This window comes from Ipomoea nil, unplaced genomic scaffold (assembly GCF_001879475.1).
Source record: "Ipomoea nil cultivar Tokyo-kokei standard unplaced genomic scaffold, Asagao_1.1 scaffold2944, whole genome shotgun sequence".
NCBI classification, from domain to species: domain Eukaryota; kingdom Viridiplantae; phylum Streptophyta; class Magnoliopsida; order Solanales; family Convolvulaceae; genus Ipomoea; species Ipomoea nil.
The window spans coordinates 1-15,390 of NW_017619372.1; the positions used below are offsets into that span (position 1 = coordinate 1).

The 15,390-nt window shown below is 29.8% G+C and overlaps 18 non-coding genes across 18 annotated transcripts; all 18 read right to left on the reverse strand.

The window, feature by feature from the left end:
- Positions 1-2,459: 2,459 nt before the first annotated feature.
- TRNAG-UCC lies at positions 2,460-2,531 on the reverse strand. The gene has a single exon. It is a non-coding gene; the product is annotated as a tRNA-Gly (tRNA).
- A 1,273-nt stretch (positions 2,532-3,804) lies between these two features.
- TRNAG-UCC lies at positions 3,805-3,876 on the reverse strand. Its single transcript has one exon. It is a non-coding gene; the product is annotated as a tRNA-Gly (tRNA).
- Positions 3,877-4,546: 670 nt separating this feature from the next.
- On the reverse strand, positions 4,547-4,618 carry TRNAG-UCC. The gene has a single exon. It is a non-coding gene; the product is annotated as a tRNA-Gly (tRNA).
- A 608-nt stretch (positions 4,619-5,226) lies between these two features.
- Positions 5,227-5,298, reverse strand: TRNAG-UCC. Its single transcript has one exon. It is a non-coding gene; the product is annotated as a tRNA-Gly (tRNA).
- A 647-nt stretch (positions 5,299-5,945) lies between these two features.
- Positions 5,946-6,017, reverse strand: TRNAG-UCC. Its single transcript has one exon. It is a non-coding gene; the product is annotated as a tRNA-Gly (tRNA).
- Positions 6,018-6,687: 670 nt separating this feature from the next.
- Positions 6,688-6,759, reverse strand: TRNAG-UCC. The gene has a single exon. It is a non-coding gene; the product is annotated as a tRNA-Gly (tRNA).
- Positions 6,760-7,359: 600 nt separating this feature from the next.
- TRNAG-UCC lies at positions 7,360-7,431 on the reverse strand. Its single transcript has one exon. It is a non-coding gene; the product is annotated as a tRNA-Gly (tRNA).
- Positions 7,432-8,030: 599 nt separating this feature from the next.
- On the reverse strand, positions 8,031-8,102 carry TRNAG-UCC. The gene has a single exon. It is a non-coding gene; the product is annotated as a tRNA-Gly (tRNA).
- A 671-nt stretch (positions 8,103-8,773) lies between these two features.
- TRNAG-UCC lies at positions 8,774-8,845 on the reverse strand. The gene has a single exon. It is a non-coding gene; the product is annotated as a tRNA-Gly (tRNA).
- Positions 8,846-9,515: 670 nt separating this feature from the next.
- TRNAG-UCC lies at positions 9,516-9,588 on the reverse strand. Its single transcript has one exon. It is a non-coding gene; the product is annotated as a tRNA-Gly (tRNA).
- Positions 9,589-10,190: 602 nt separating this feature from the next.
- On the reverse strand, positions 10,191-10,262 carry TRNAG-UCC. The gene has a single exon. It is a non-coding gene; the product is annotated as a tRNA-Gly (tRNA).
- A 601-nt stretch (positions 10,263-10,863) lies between these two features.
- Positions 10,864-10,935, reverse strand: TRNAG-UCC. Its single transcript has one exon. It is a non-coding gene; the product is annotated as a tRNA-Gly (tRNA).
- Positions 10,936-11,606: 671 nt separating this feature from the next.
- TRNAG-UCC lies at positions 11,607-11,678 on the reverse strand. Its single transcript has one exon. It is a non-coding gene; the product is annotated as a tRNA-Gly (tRNA).
- A 673-nt stretch (positions 11,679-12,351) lies between these two features.
- TRNAG-UCC lies at positions 12,352-12,423 on the reverse strand. The gene has a single exon. It is a non-coding gene; the product is annotated as a tRNA-Gly (tRNA).
- A 670-nt stretch (positions 12,424-13,093) lies between these two features.
- Positions 13,094-13,165, reverse strand: TRNAG-UCC. The gene has a single exon. It is a non-coding gene; the product is annotated as a tRNA-Gly (tRNA).
- Positions 13,166-13,767: 602 nt separating this feature from the next.
- TRNAG-UCC lies at positions 13,768-13,839 on the reverse strand. The gene has a single exon. It is a non-coding gene; the product is annotated as a tRNA-Gly (tRNA).
- Positions 13,840-14,510: 671 nt separating this feature from the next.
- Positions 14,511-14,582, reverse strand: TRNAG-UCC. The gene has a single exon. It is a non-coding gene; the product is annotated as a tRNA-Gly (tRNA).
- A 674-nt stretch (positions 14,583-15,256) lies between these two features.
- Positions 15,257-15,327, reverse strand: TRNAG-UCC. Its single transcript has one exon. It is a non-coding gene; the product is annotated as a tRNA-Gly (tRNA).
- Positions 15,328-15,390: the final 63 nt, after the last annotated feature.

Genomic DNA, 15,390 nt, shown 5'->3' on the forward strand with positions numbered 1-15,390 from the left:
ATGTATAAAAAAATAATAAAAATTACAAAAATCAAATAATACGAAGCTTTCATTTCAAGTTTCAACAACCGATTGAAACAACTTGTTTTAGTAGATATTTTAAAAATATTACGAGGTGAATAAATTGATATCAAAATTACAAACTGGTAAAATATAAAAGAGTTTAGTCGATAAGGTTGCTTAAATCGAGAGAAGCCAACTTAACGAAATTAAGCTCTAGGGCTGCATGTTTGGTTTGCGTAATTCGAGAGGCTTAACAAATGCAAAGGTAATGCGTTTGCCGGGAGGCGAACCCAGGTCTATTGCTTGGAAGGCAATTATCCTAACCGTTGGACTACAAACACAATTTCATTATATGGTACTTTCTTTGTATAACGCTATGACATTTACATTCTCAACCGGGAATGTCATAATGTTATTGAGAATATGAATTATGTAATTTTCGAATCTCCAAATCTAGGTGAGGCCTAACGCATATCCTTAAACAATTCTTGGATTCAATGCAATATTTCATCTTGTTTGTCTTCCTTAGGTTCGAACCAAAGACCTTCTTATGAAATTCAATGAGTAAGTTAAAAACAATAAATAATTAACAGAATATTTTTTACAAAAGTATACACTGACGGGGTCCATGTATATTTATTAAAAAGTAAGTGATATTAATAGAGGTAATGTAGAAAAAATAATAAAAATTACAAAAATCAAATAATACAAACTTTCATTTCAAGTTTCAACAACGATTGAACAAACTTGTTTTAGTAGATATTTTAAAAATATTAAGAGGTGAATAAATTGATATCAAATACAAATGGTAAATATATAAAGTAGTTTACATAAGTGCTGGAATAAAATTAATATATAATTGTTATATGTTTTTTGGAGTTTAGTCCAGGTTGCTTAATCGAGAAGCGAAACTTAACGAAATTATGCATGCAGGGGCTAATTCGAGAGGCTTAACGAATGCAAAGGTAATGCGTTTGCCGGGAGTTGAAACCCAGGGTCTATTGCTTGGAAGGCAATTATCCTAACCGTTGGACTACAAACAAATTTCATTATATGGTACTTTCTTTGTATAACGCTATGACATCTACATTCTCAACCGGGAATGTCATAATGTTATTGAGAATATGAATTATGTAATTTTCGAATCCCTATTTCTAGGTGAGCCTAAACGCATATCCTTAAACAATCCTTGGATTCATGCAATATTTCTTCTTGTTTGTCTTCCTTAGGTTTGAACCAAAGACCTTCTTATGAAATTCAATGAGTAAGTTAAAAACAATAAATAATTAACAGAAAATTTTTTTACAAAAGTATACACTGACGGGGTCCATGTGTATTTATGAAAAAGTAAGTGATATAATAGAGGGTAATGTATAAACAAATAATAAAAATTACAAAAATCAAAATAATACAAAGCTTTCATTTCAAGTTTCAACAAGCCGATTGAACCAACTTGTTTTAGTAGATATTTTAAAAATATTAAGAGGTGAATAAATTGATATCAATATTACAAACTGGTAAAATATAAAAGTTTGTTTAATGGAAGTGTGAATATAAATTTTATTTTAAAAATATATATATAAAATTGAATTTATATAATAAATTATTAAATTTGAAGAGAGTTTAGTCCTTAGGGTTGCTTAAATCGAGAAGCAAAACTTAACGAAATTATGCTCTAGGGCTAATTCGAGAGGCTTAACGAATGCAAAGGTAATGCGTTTGCCGGGAGTTGAACCGGGTCTATTGCTTGGAAGGCAATTATCCTAACCGTTGGACTACAAACCAATTTCATTATATGGTACTTTCTTTGTATAACGCTATGACATTTACATTCTCAACCGGAAATGTCATAATGTTATTGAGAATATGAATTATGTAATTTTCGAATCTCTATATCTAGGTGAGGCCTAAGCGCATATCCTTAAACAATTCTTGGATTCAATGCAATATTTCATCTTGTTTGTCTTCCTTAGGTTCAAACCAAAGACCTTCTTATGAAATTCAATGAGTAAGTTAAAACAATAAATAATTAACAGAATATTTTTTACAAAAGTATACACTGACAGGGGTCCATGTGTATTTATGAAAAAGTAAGTGATATAATAGAGGGTAATGTATAAACAAATAATAAAAATTACAAAAATCAAAATAATACGAAGCTTTCATTTCAAGTTTCAAGAACCGATTGAACCAACTTGTTTTAGTAGATATTTTAAAAATATTAAGAGGTGAATAAATTGATATCAAAATTACAAACTGGTAAAATATAAAAGTTTGTTTAATAGAAGTGTGAATATAAATTTTATTTAAAAAATATATATATAAAATGGAATTTATATAATAAATTATTAAATTTGAAAAGAGTTTAGTCCATAGGGTTGCTTAAATCGAGAAGCAAAACTTAACGAAATTATGCTCTAGGGCTAATTCGAGAGGCTTAACGAATGCAAAGGTAATGCGTTTGCCGGGAGTTGAACCCGGGTCTATTGCTTGGAAGGCAATTATCCTAACCGTTGGACTACAAACGCAATTTCATTATATGGTACTTTCTTTGTATAACGCTATGACATTTACATTCTCAACCGGGAATGTCATAATGTTATTGAGAATATGAATTATGTAATTTTCGAATCTCTATATCTAGGTGAGGCCTAAGCGCATATCCTTAAACAATTCTTGGATTCAATGCAATATTTCATCTTGTTTGTCTTCCTTAGGTTCGAACCAAAGACCTTCTTATGAAATTCAATGAGTAAGTTAAAAACAATAAATAATTAACAGAATATTTTTTACAAAAGTATACACTGACGGGGTCCATGTGTATTTATGAAAAAGTAAGTGATATAATAGAGGGTAATGTATAAACAAATAATAAAAATTACAAAAATCAAAATAATACGAAGCTTTCATTTCAAGTTTCAACAACCGATTGAACCAACTTGTTTTAGTAGATATTTTAAAAATATTAAGAGGTGAATAAATTGATATCAAAATTACAAACTGGTAAAATATAAAAGAGTTTAGTCCATAAGGTTGCTTAAATCGAGAAGCGAAACTTAACGAAATTAAGGCTCTAGGGCTGCATGTTTGGTTTGCTTAATTCGAGAGGCTTAACGAATGCAAAGGTAATGCGTTTGCCAGGAGTCGAACCCAGGTCTATTGCTTGGAAGGCAATTATCCTAACCGTTGGACTACAAACGACAATTTCATTATATGGTACTTTCTTTGTATAACGCTATGACATCTACATTCTCAACCGGGAATGTCATAATGTTATTGAGAATATGAATTATGTAATTTTCGAATCCCTATTTCTAGGTGAGGCCTAAACGCATATCCTTAAACAATTCTTGGATTCAATGCAATATTTCATCTTGTTTGTCTTCCTTAGGTTTCGAACAAAGACCTTCTTATGAAATTCAATGAGTAAGTTAAAAACAATAAATAATTAACAGAATATTTTTTACAAAAGTATACACTGAAGGGGTCCATGTGATATTTATTAAAAAGTAAGTGATATAATAGAGGGTAATGTAGAAAAAAATAATAAAAATTACAAAAATCAAATAATACGAAACTTTCATTTCAAGTTTCAACAACCGATTGAACAACTTGTTTTAGTAGATATTTTAAAAATATTAAGAGGTGAATAAATTGATATCAAAATTACAAACTGGTAAAATATAAAAGAGTTTAGTCCATAAGGTTGCTTAAATCGAGAAGCGAAACTTAACGAAATTAAGCTCTAGGGCTGCATGTTTGGTTTGCGTAATTCGAGAGGCTTAACGAATGCAAAGGTAATGCGTTTGCCGGGAGTTGAACCCAGGTCTATTGCTTGGAAGGCAATTATCCTAACCGTTGGACTACAAACGCAATTTCATTATATGGTACTTTCTTTGTATAACGCTATGACATCTACATTCTCAACCGGGAATGTCATAATGTTATTGAGAATATGAATTATGTAATTTTCGAATCCCTATTTCTAGGTGAGGCCTAAACGCATATCCTTAAACAATCCTTGGATTCAATGCAATATTTCTTCTTGTTTGTCTTCCTTAGGTTTGAACCAAAGACCTTCTTATGAAATTCAATGAGTAAGTTAAAAACAATAAATAATTAACAGAAATTTTTTACAAAAGTATACACTGACGGGGTCCATGTGTATTTATGAAAAAGTAAGTGATATAATAGAGGGTAATGTATAAACAAATAATAAAAATTACAAAAATCAAAATAATACAAAGCTTTCATTTCAAGTTTCAACAACCGATTGAACCAACTTGTTTTAGTAGATATTTTAAAAATATTAAGAGGTGAATAAATTGATATCAAAATTACAAACTGGTAAAATATAAAAGTTTGTTTAATGGAAGTGTGAATATAAATTTTATTTTAAAAAATATATATAAAATTGAATTTATATAATAAATTATTAAATTTGAAGAGAGTTTAGTCCTTAGGGTTGCTTAAATCGAGAAGCAAAACTTAACGAAATTATGCTCTAGGGCTAATTCGAGAGGCTTAACGAATGCAAAGGTAATGCGTTTGCCGGGAGTTGAACCCGGGTCTATTGCTTGGAAGGCAATTATCCTAACCGTTGGACTACAAACGCAATTTCATTATATGGTACTTTCTTTGTATAACGCTATGACATTTACATTCTCAACCGGGAATGTCATAATGTTATTGAGAATATGAATTATGTAATTTTCGAATCTCTATATCTAGGTGAGGCCTAAGCGCATATCCTTAAACAATTCTTGGATTCAATGCAATATTTCATCTTGTTTGTCTTCCTTAGGTTCGAACCAAAGACCTTCTTATGAAATTCAATGAGTAAGTTAAAAACAATAAATAATTAACAGAATATTTTTTACAAAAGTATACACTGACGGGGTCCATGTGTATTTATGAAAAAGTAAGTGATATAATAGAGGGTAATGTATAAACAAATAATAAAAATTACAAAAATCAAAATAATACGAAGCTTTCATTTCAAGTTTCAACAACCGATTGAACCAACTTGTTTTAGTAGATATTTTAAAAATATTAAGAGGTGAATAAATTGATATCAAAATTACAAACTGGTAAAATATAAAAGAGTTTAGTCCATAAGGTTGCTTAAAATCGAGAAAGCGAATACTTAACAAAATTTAAGGCTTCTAGGGGCTGGCATGTTTGGTTTGCTTAATTCGAGAGGCTTAACGAATGCAAAGGTAATGCGTTTGCCAGGAGTCGAACCCAGGTCTATTGCTTGGAAGGCAATTATCCTAACCGTTGGACTACAAACGCAATTTCATTATATGGTACTTTCTTTGTATAACGCTATGACATCTACATTCTCAACCGGGAATGTCATAATGTTATTGAGAATATGAATTATGTAATTTTCGAATCCCTATTTCTAGGTGAGGCCTAAACGCATATCCTTAAACAATTCTTGGATTCAATGCAATATTTCATCTTGTTTGTCTTCCTTAGGTTCGAACCAAAGACCTTCTTATGAAATTCAATGAGTAAGTTAAAAACAATAAATAATTAACAGAATATTTTTTACAAAAGTATACACTGACGGGGTCCATGTGTATTTATTAAAAAGTAAGTGATATAATAGAGGGTAATGTAGAAAAAATAATAAAAATTACAAAAATCAAATAATACGAAACTTTCATTTCAAGTTTCAACAACCGATTGAACAACTTGTTTTAGTAGATATTTTAAAAATATTAAGAGGTGAATAAATTGATATCAAAATTACAAACTGGTAAAATATAAAAGTTTAGTTAATGAAGTGTGATATAAATTAAAAAAATATATAAAATGAATATAAAAATATTAATTGAAAGAGTTTAGTCCTAGGGTTGCTTAAATCGAGAAGCAAACTTAACGAAATTATGGCTCTTGGCGTAATTCGAGAGGCTTAACGAATGCAAAGGTAATGCGTTTGCCGGGAGTTGAACCCAGGTCTATTGCTTGGAAGGCAATTATCCTAACCGTTGGACTACAAACGCAATTTCATTATATGGTACTTTCTTTGTATAACGCTATGACATCTACATTCTCAACCGGGAATGTCATAATGTTATTGAGAATATGAATTATGTAATTTTCGAATCCCTATTTCTAGGTGAGGCCTAAACGCATATCCTTAAACAATCCTTGGATTCAATGCAATATTTCTTCTTGTTTGTCTTCCTTAGGTTTGAACCAAAGACCTTCTTATGAAATTCAATGAGTAAGTTAAAAACAATAAATAATTAACAGAAATTTTTTACAAAAGTATACACTGACGGGGTCCATGTGTATTTATGAAAAAGTAAGTGATATAATAGAGGGTAATGTATAAACAAATAATAAAAATTACAAAAATCAAAATAATACAAAGCTTTCATTTCAAGTTTCAACAACCGATTGAACCAACTTGTTTTAGTAGATATTTTAAAAATATTAAGAGGTGAATAAATTGATATCAAAATTACAAACTGGTAAAATATAAAAGTTTGTTTAATAGAAGTGTGAATATAAATTTTATTTAAAAAAATATATATAAAATTGAATTTATATAATAAATTATTAAATTTGAAGAGAGTTTAGTCCTTAGGGTTGCTTAAATCGAGAAGCAAAACTTAACGAAATTATGCTCTAGGGCTAATTCGAGAGGCTTAACGAATGCAAAGGTAATGCGTTTGCCGGGAGTTGAACCCGGGTCTATTGCTTGGAAGGCAATTATCCTAACCGTTGGACTACAAACGCAATTTCATTATATGGTACTTTCTTTGTATAACGCTATGACATTTACATTCTCAACCGGGAATTTCATAATGTTATTGAGAATATGAATTATGTAATTTTCGAATCTCTATATCTAGGTGAGGCCTAAGCGCATATCCTTAAACAATTCTTGGATTCAATGCAATATTTCATCTTGTTTGTCTTCCTTAGGTTCGAACCAAAGACCTTCTTATTAAATTCAATGAGTAAGTTAAAAACAATAAATAATTAACAGAATATTTTTTACAAAAGTATACACTGACGGGGTCCATGTGTATTTATGAAAAAGTAAGTGATATAATAGAGGGTAATGTATAAACAAATAATAAAAATTACAAAAATCAAAATAATACGAAGCTTTCAATTCAAGTTTCAACAACCGATTGAACCAACTTGTTTTAGTAGATATTTTAAAAATATTAAGAGGTGAATAAATTGATATCAAAATTACAAACTGGTAAAATATAAAAGAGTTTAGTCCATAAGGTTGCTTAAATCGAGAAGCGAAACTTAACGAAATTAAGCTCTAGGGCTGCATGTTTGGTTTGCTTAATTCGACAGGCTTAACGAATGCAAAGGTAATGCGTTTGCCAGGAGTCGAACCCAGGTCTATTGCTCGGAAGGCAATTATCCTAACCGTTGGACTACAAACGCAATTTCATTATATGGTACTTTCTTTGTATAACGCTATGACATCTACATTCTCAACCGGGAATGTCATAATGTTATTGAGAATATGAATTATGTAATTTTCGAATCCCTATTTCTAGGTGAGGCCTAAACGCATATCCTTAAACAATTCTTGGATTCAATGCAATATTTCATCTTGTTTGTCTTCCTTAGGTTTGAACCAAAGACCTTCTTATGAAATTCAATGAGTAAGTTAAAAACAATAAATAATTAACAGAATATTTTTTACAAAAGTATACACTGACGGGGTCCATGTGTATTTATTAAAAAGTAAGTGATATAATAGAGGGTAATGTAGAAAAAATAATAAAAATTACAAAAATCAAATAATACGAAACTTTCATTTCAAGTTTCAACAACCGATTGAACAAACTTGTTTTAGTAGATATTTTAAAAATATTAAGAGGTGAATAAATTGATATCAAAATTACAAACTGGTAAAATATAAAAGAGTTTAGTCCATAAGGTTGCGTTAAATCGAGAAGCGAAACTTAACGAAATTAAGCTCTAGGGCTGCATGTTTGGTTTGCGTAATTCGAGAGGCTTAACGAATGCAAAGGTAATGCGTTTGCCGGGAGTTGAACCCAGGTCTATTGCTTGGAAGGCAATTATCCTAACCGTTGGACTACAAACGCAATTTCATTATATGGTACTTTCTTTGTATAACGCTATGACATCTACATTCTCAACCGGGAATGTCATAATGTTATTGAGAATATGAATTATGTAATTTTCGAATCCCTATTTCTAGGTGAGGCCTAAACGCATATCCTTAAACAATCCTTGGATTCAATGCAATATTTCTTCTTGTTTGTCTTCCTTAGGTTTGAACCAAAGACCTTCTTATGAAATTCAATGAGTAAGTTAAAAACAATAAATAATTAACAGAAAATTTTTTACAAAAGTATACACTGACGGGGTCCATGTGTATTTATGAAAAAGTAAGTGATATAATAGAGGGTAATGTATAAACAAATAATAAAAATTACAAAAATCAAAATAATACAAAGCTTTCATTTCAAGTTTCAACAAGCGATTGAACCAACTTGTTTTAGTAGATATTTTAAAAATATTAAGAGGTGAATAAATTGATATCAAAATTACAAACTGGTAAAATATAAAAGTTTGTTTAATGGAAGTGTGAATATAAATTTTATTTTAAAAAATATATATAAAATTGAATTTATATAATAAATTATTAAATTTGAAGAGAGTTTAGTCCTTAGGGTTGCTTAAATCGAGAAGCAAAACTTAACGAAATTATGCTCTAGGGCTAATTCGAGAGGCTTAACGAATGCAAAGGTAATGCGTTTGCCGGGAGTTGAACCCGGGTCTATTGCTTGGAAGGCAATTATCCTAACCGTTGGACTACAAACGCAATTTCATTATATGGTACTTTCTTTGTATAACGCTATGACATTTACATTCTCAACCGGAAATGTCATAATGTTATTGAGAATATGAATTATGTAATTTTCGAATCTCTATATCTAGGTGAGGCCTAAGCGCATATCCTTAAACAATTCTTGGATTCAATGCAATATTTCATCTTGTTTGTCTTCCTTAGGTTCAAACCAAAGACCTTCTTATGAAATTCAATGAGTAAGTTAAAAACAATAAATAATTAACAGAATATTTTTTACAAAAGTATACACTGACGGGGTCCATGTGTATTTATGAAAAAGTAAGTGATATAATAGAGGGTAATGTATAAACAAATAATAAAAATTACAAAAATCAAAATAATACGAAGCTTTCATTTCAAGTTTCAACAACCGATTGAACCAACTTGTTTTAGTAGATATTTTAAAAATATTAAGAGGTGAATAAATTGATATCAAAATTACAAACTGGTAAAATATAAAAGTTTGTTTAATAGAAGTGTGAATATAAATTTTATTTAAAAAATATATATAAAATGGAATTTATATAATAAATTATTAAATTTGAAAAGAGTTTAGTCCATAGGGTTGCTTAAATCGAGAAGCAAAACTTAACGAAATTATGCTCTAGGGCTAATTCGAGAGGCTTAACGAATGCAAAGGTAATGCGTTTGCCGGGAGTTGGAACCCGGGTCTATTGCTTGGAAGGCAATTATCCTAACCGTTGGACTACAAACGCAATTTCATTATATGGTACTTTCTTTGTATAACGCTATGACATTTACATTCTCAACCGGGAATGTCATAATGTTATTGAGAATATGAATTATGTAATTTTCGAATCTCTATATCTAGGTGAGGCCTAAGCGCATATCCTTAAACAATTCTTGGATTCAATGCAATATTTCATCTTGTTTGTCTTCCTTAGGTTCGAACCAAAGACCTTCTTATGAAATTCAATGAGTAAGTTAAAAACAATAAATAATTAACAGAATATTTTTTACAAAAGTATACACTGACGGGGTCCATGTGTATTTATGAAAAAGTAAGTGATATAATAGAGGGTAATGTATAAACAAATAATAAAAATTACAAAAATCAAAATAATACGAAGCTTTCAATTCAAGTTTCAACAACCGATTGAACCAACTTGTTTTAGTAGATATTTTAAAAATATTAAGAGGTGAATAAATTGATATCAAAATTACAAACTGGTAAAATATAAAAGAGTTTAGTCCATAAGGTTGCTTAAATCGAGAAGCGAATACTTAACGAAATTAAGCTCTAGGGCTGCAATGTTTGGTTTGCTTAATTCGACAGGCTTAACGAATGCAAAGGTAATGCGTTTGCCAGGAGTCGAACCCAGGTCTATTGCTCGGAAGGCAATTATCCTAACCGTTGGACTACAAACGCAATTTCATTATATGGTACTTTCTTTGTATAACGCTATGACATCTACATTCTCAACCGGGAATGTCATAATGTTATTGAGAATATGAATTATGTAATTTTCGAATCCCTATTTCTAGGTGAGGCCTAAACGCATATCCTTAAACAATTCTTGGATTCAATGCAATATTTCATCTTGTTTGTCTTCCTTAGGTTTGAACCAAAGACCTTCTTATGAAATTCAATGAGTAAGTTAAAAACAATAAATAATTAACAGAATATTTTTTACAAAAGTATACACTGACGGGGTCTATGTGTATTTATTAAAAAGTAAGTGATATAATAGAGGGTAATGTAGAAAACAAATAATAAAAATTACAAAAATCAAATAATACGAAACTTTCATTTCAAGTTTCAACAACCGATTGAACAAACTTGTTTTAGTAGATATTTTAAAAATATTAAGAGGTGAATAAATTGATATCAAAATTACAAACTGGTAAAATATAAAAGAGTTTAGTCCATAAGGTTGCGTTAAATCGAGAAGCGAAACTTAACGAAATTAAGCTCTAGGGCTGCATGTTTGGTTTGCGTAATTCGAGAGGCTTAACGAATGCAAAGGTAATGCGTTTGCCGGGAGTTGAACCCAGGTCTATTGCTTGGAAGGCAATTATCCTAACCGTTGGACTACAAACGCAATTTCATTATATGGTACTTTCTTTGTATAACGCTATGACATCTACATTCTCAACCGGGAATGTCATAATGTTATTGAGAATATGAATTATGTAATTTTCGAATCCCTATTTCTAGGTGAGGCCTAAACGCATATCCTTAAACAATCCTTGGATTCAATGCAATATTTCTTCTTGTTTGTCTTCCTTAGGTTTGAACCAAAGACCTTCTTATGAAATTCAATGAGTAAGTTAAAAACAATAAATAATTAACAGAAAATTTTTTACAAAAGTATACACTGACGGGGTCCATGTGTATTTATGAAAAAGTAAGTGATATAATAGAGGGTAATGTATAAACAAATAATAAAAATTACAAAAATCAAAATAATACAAAGCTTTCATTTCAAGTTTCAACAACCGATTGAACCAACTTGTTTTAGTAGATATTTTAAAAATATTAAGAGGTGAATAAATTGATATCAAAATTACAAACTGGTAAAATATAAAAGTTTGTTTAATGGAAGTGTGAATATAAATTTTATTTTAAAAAATATATATAAAATTGAATTTATATAATAAATTATTAAATTTGAAGAGAGTTTAGTCCTTAGGGTTGCTTAAATCGAGAAGCAAAACTTAACGAAATTATGCTCTAGGGCTAATTCGAGAGGCTTAACGAATGCAAAGGTAATGCGTTTGCCGGGAGTTGAACCCGGGTCTATTGCTTGGAAGGCAATTATCCTAACCGTTGGACTACAAACGCAATTTCATTATATGGTACTTTCTTTGTATAACGCTATGACATTTACATTCTCAACCGGGAATGTCATAATGTTATTGAGAATATGAATTATGTAATTTTCGAATCTCTATATCTAGGTGAGGCCTAAGCGCATATCCTTAAACAATCCTTGGATTCAATGCAATATTTCATCTTGTTTGTCTTCCTTAGGTTCGAACCAAAGACCTTCTTATGAAATTCAATGAGTAAGTTAAAAACAATAAATAATTAACAGAATATTTTTTACAAAAGTATACACTGACGGGGTCCATGTGTATTTATGAAAAAGTAAGTGATATAATAGAGGGTAATGTATAAACAAATAATAAAAATTACAAAAATCAAAATAATACAAAGCTTTCATTTCAAGTTTCAACAACCGATTGAACCAACTTGTTTTAGTAGATATTTTAAAAATATTAAGAGGTGAATAAATTGATATCAAAATTACAAACTGGTAAAATATAAAAGTTTGTTTAATAGAAGTGTGAATATAAATTTTATTTTAAAAAATATATATATAAAATTGAATTTATATAATAAATTATTAAATTTGAAGAGAGTTTAGTCCTTAGGGTTGCTTAAATCGAGAAGCAAAACTTAACGAAATTATGCTCTAGGGCTAATTCGAGAGGCTTAACGAATGCAAAGGTAATGCGTTTGCCGGGAGTTGAACCCGGGTCTATTGCTTGGAAGGCAATTATCCTAACCGTTGGACTACAAACGCAATTTCATTATATGGTACTTTCTTTGTATAACGCTATGACATTTACATTCTCAACCGGGAATGTCATAATGTTATTGAGAATATGAATTATGTAATTTTCGAATCTCTATATCTAGGTGAGGCCTAAGCGCATATCCTTAAACAATTCTTGGATTCAATGCAATATTTCATCTTGTTTGTCTTCCTTAGGTTCAAACCAAAGACCTTCTTATGAAATTCAATGAGTAAGTTAAAAACAATAAATAATTAACAGAATATTTTTTACAAAAGTATACACTGACGGGGTCCATGTGTATTTATGAAAAAGTAAGTGATATAATAGAGGGTAATGTATAAACAAATAATAAAAATTACAAAAATCAAAATAATACGAAGCTTTCATTTCAAGTTTCAACAACCGATTGAACCAACTTGTTTTAGTAGATATTTTAAAAATATTAAGAGGTGAATAAATTGATATCAAAATTACAAACTGGTAAAATATAAAAGTTTGTTTAATAGAAGTGTGAATATAAATTTTATTTAAAAAATATATATAAAATGGAATTTATATAATAAATTATTAAATTTGAAAAGAGTTTAGTCCATAGGGTTGCTTAAATCGAGAAGCAAAACTTAACGAAATTATGCTCTAGGGCTAATTCGAGAGGCTTAACGAATGCAAAGGTAATGCGTTTGCCGGGAGTTGAACCCGGGTCTATTGCTTGGAAGGCAATTATCCTAACCGTTGGACTACAAACGCAATTTCATTATATGGTACTTTCTTTGTATAACGCTATGACATTTACATTCTCAACCGGGAATGTCATAATGTTATTGAGAATATGAATTATGTAATTTTCGAATCTCTATATCTAGGTGAGGCCTAAAGCGCATATCCTTAAACAATTCTTGGATTCAATGCAATATTTCATCTTGTTTGTCTTCCTTAGGTTCGAACCAAAGACCTTCTTATGAAATTCAATGAGTAAGTTAAAAACAATAAATAATTAACAGAATATTTTTTACAAAAGTATACACTGACGGGGTCCATGTGTATTTATGAAAAAGTAAGTGATATAATAGAGGGTAATGTATAAACAAATAATAAAAATTACAAAAATCAAAATAATACGAAGCTTTCATTTCAAGTTTCAACAACCGATTGAACCAACTTGTTTTAGTAGATATTTTAAAAATATTAAGAGGTGAATAAATTGATATCAAAATTACAAACTGGTAAAATATAAAAGAGTTTAGTCCATAAGGTTGCTTAAATCGAGAAGCGAAACTTAACGAAATTAAGCTCTAGGGCTGCATGTTTGGTTTGCTGTAATTCGAGAGGCTTAACGAATGCAAAGGTAATGCGTTTGCCGGGAGTTGAACCCAGGTCTATTGCTTGGAAGGCAATTATCCTAACCGTTGGACTACAAACGCAATTTCATTATATGGTACTTTCTTTGTATAACGCTATGACATCTACATTCTCAACCGGGAATGTCATAATGTTATTGAGAATATGAATTATGTAATTTTCGAATCCCTATTTCTAGGTGAGGCCTAAACGCATATCCTTAAACAATCCTTGGATTCAATGCAATATTTCTTCTTGTTTGTCTTCCTTAGGTTTGAACCAAAGACCTTCTTATGAAATTCAATGAGTAAGTTAAAAACAATAAATAATTAACAGAATATTTTTTACAAAAGTATACACTGACGGGGTCCATGTGTATTTATGAAAAAGTAAGTGATATAATAGAGGGTAATGTATAAACAAATAATAAAAATTACAAAAATCAAAATAATACAAAGCTTTCATTTCAAGTTTCAACAACGATTGAACCAACTTGTTTTAGTAGATATTTTAAAAATATTAAGAGGTGAATAAATTGATATCAAAATTACAAACTGGTAAAATATAAAAGTTTGTTTAATGGAAGTGTGAATATAAATTTTATTTTAAAAAAATATATATAAAATTGAATTTATATAATAAATTATTAAATTTGAAGAGAGTTTAGTCCTTAGGGTTGCTTAAATCGAGAAGCAAAACTTAACGAAATTATGCTCTAGGGCTAATTCGAGAGGCTTAACGAATGCAAAGGTAATGCGTTTGCCGGGAGTTGAACCCGGGTCTATTGCTTGGAAGGCAATTATCCTAACCGTTGGACTACAAACGCAATTTCATTATATGGTACTTTCTTTGTATAACGACTATGACATTTACATTCTCAACCGGGAATGTCATAATGTTATTGAGAATATGAATTATGTAATTTTCGAATCCCTATTTCTAGGTGACGCCTAAACGCATATCCTTAAACAATCCTTGGATTCAATGCAATATTTCTTCTTGTTTGTCTTCCTTAGGTTTGAACCAAAGACCTTCTTATGAAATTCAATGAGTAAGTTAAAAACAATAAATAATTAACAGAAATATTTTTTACAAAAGTATACACTGACGGGGTCCATGTGTATTTATGAAAAAGTAAGTGATATAATAGAGGGTAATGTATAAACAAATAATAAAAATTACAAAAATCAAAATAATACAAAGCTTTCATTTCAAGTTTCAACAACCGATTGAACCAACTTGTTTTAGTAGATATTTTAAAAATATTAAGAGGTGAATAAATTGATATCAATATTACAAACTGGTAAAATATAAAAGTTTGTTTAATGGAAGTGTGAATATAAATTTTATTTTAAAAATATATATATAAAATTGAATTTATATAATAAATTATTAAATTTGAAGAGAGTTTAGTCCTTAGGGTTGCTTAAATCAAGAAGCAAAACTTAACGAAATTATGCTCTAGGGCTAATTCGAGAGGCTTAACGAATGCAAAGGTAATGCGTTTGCCGGGAGTTGACCCGGGTCTATTGCTTGGAAGGCAATTATCCTAACCGTTGGACTACAAACGCAATTTCATTATATGGTACTTTCCTTTGTATAATGCTATGACATTTACATTCTCAACCGGGAAT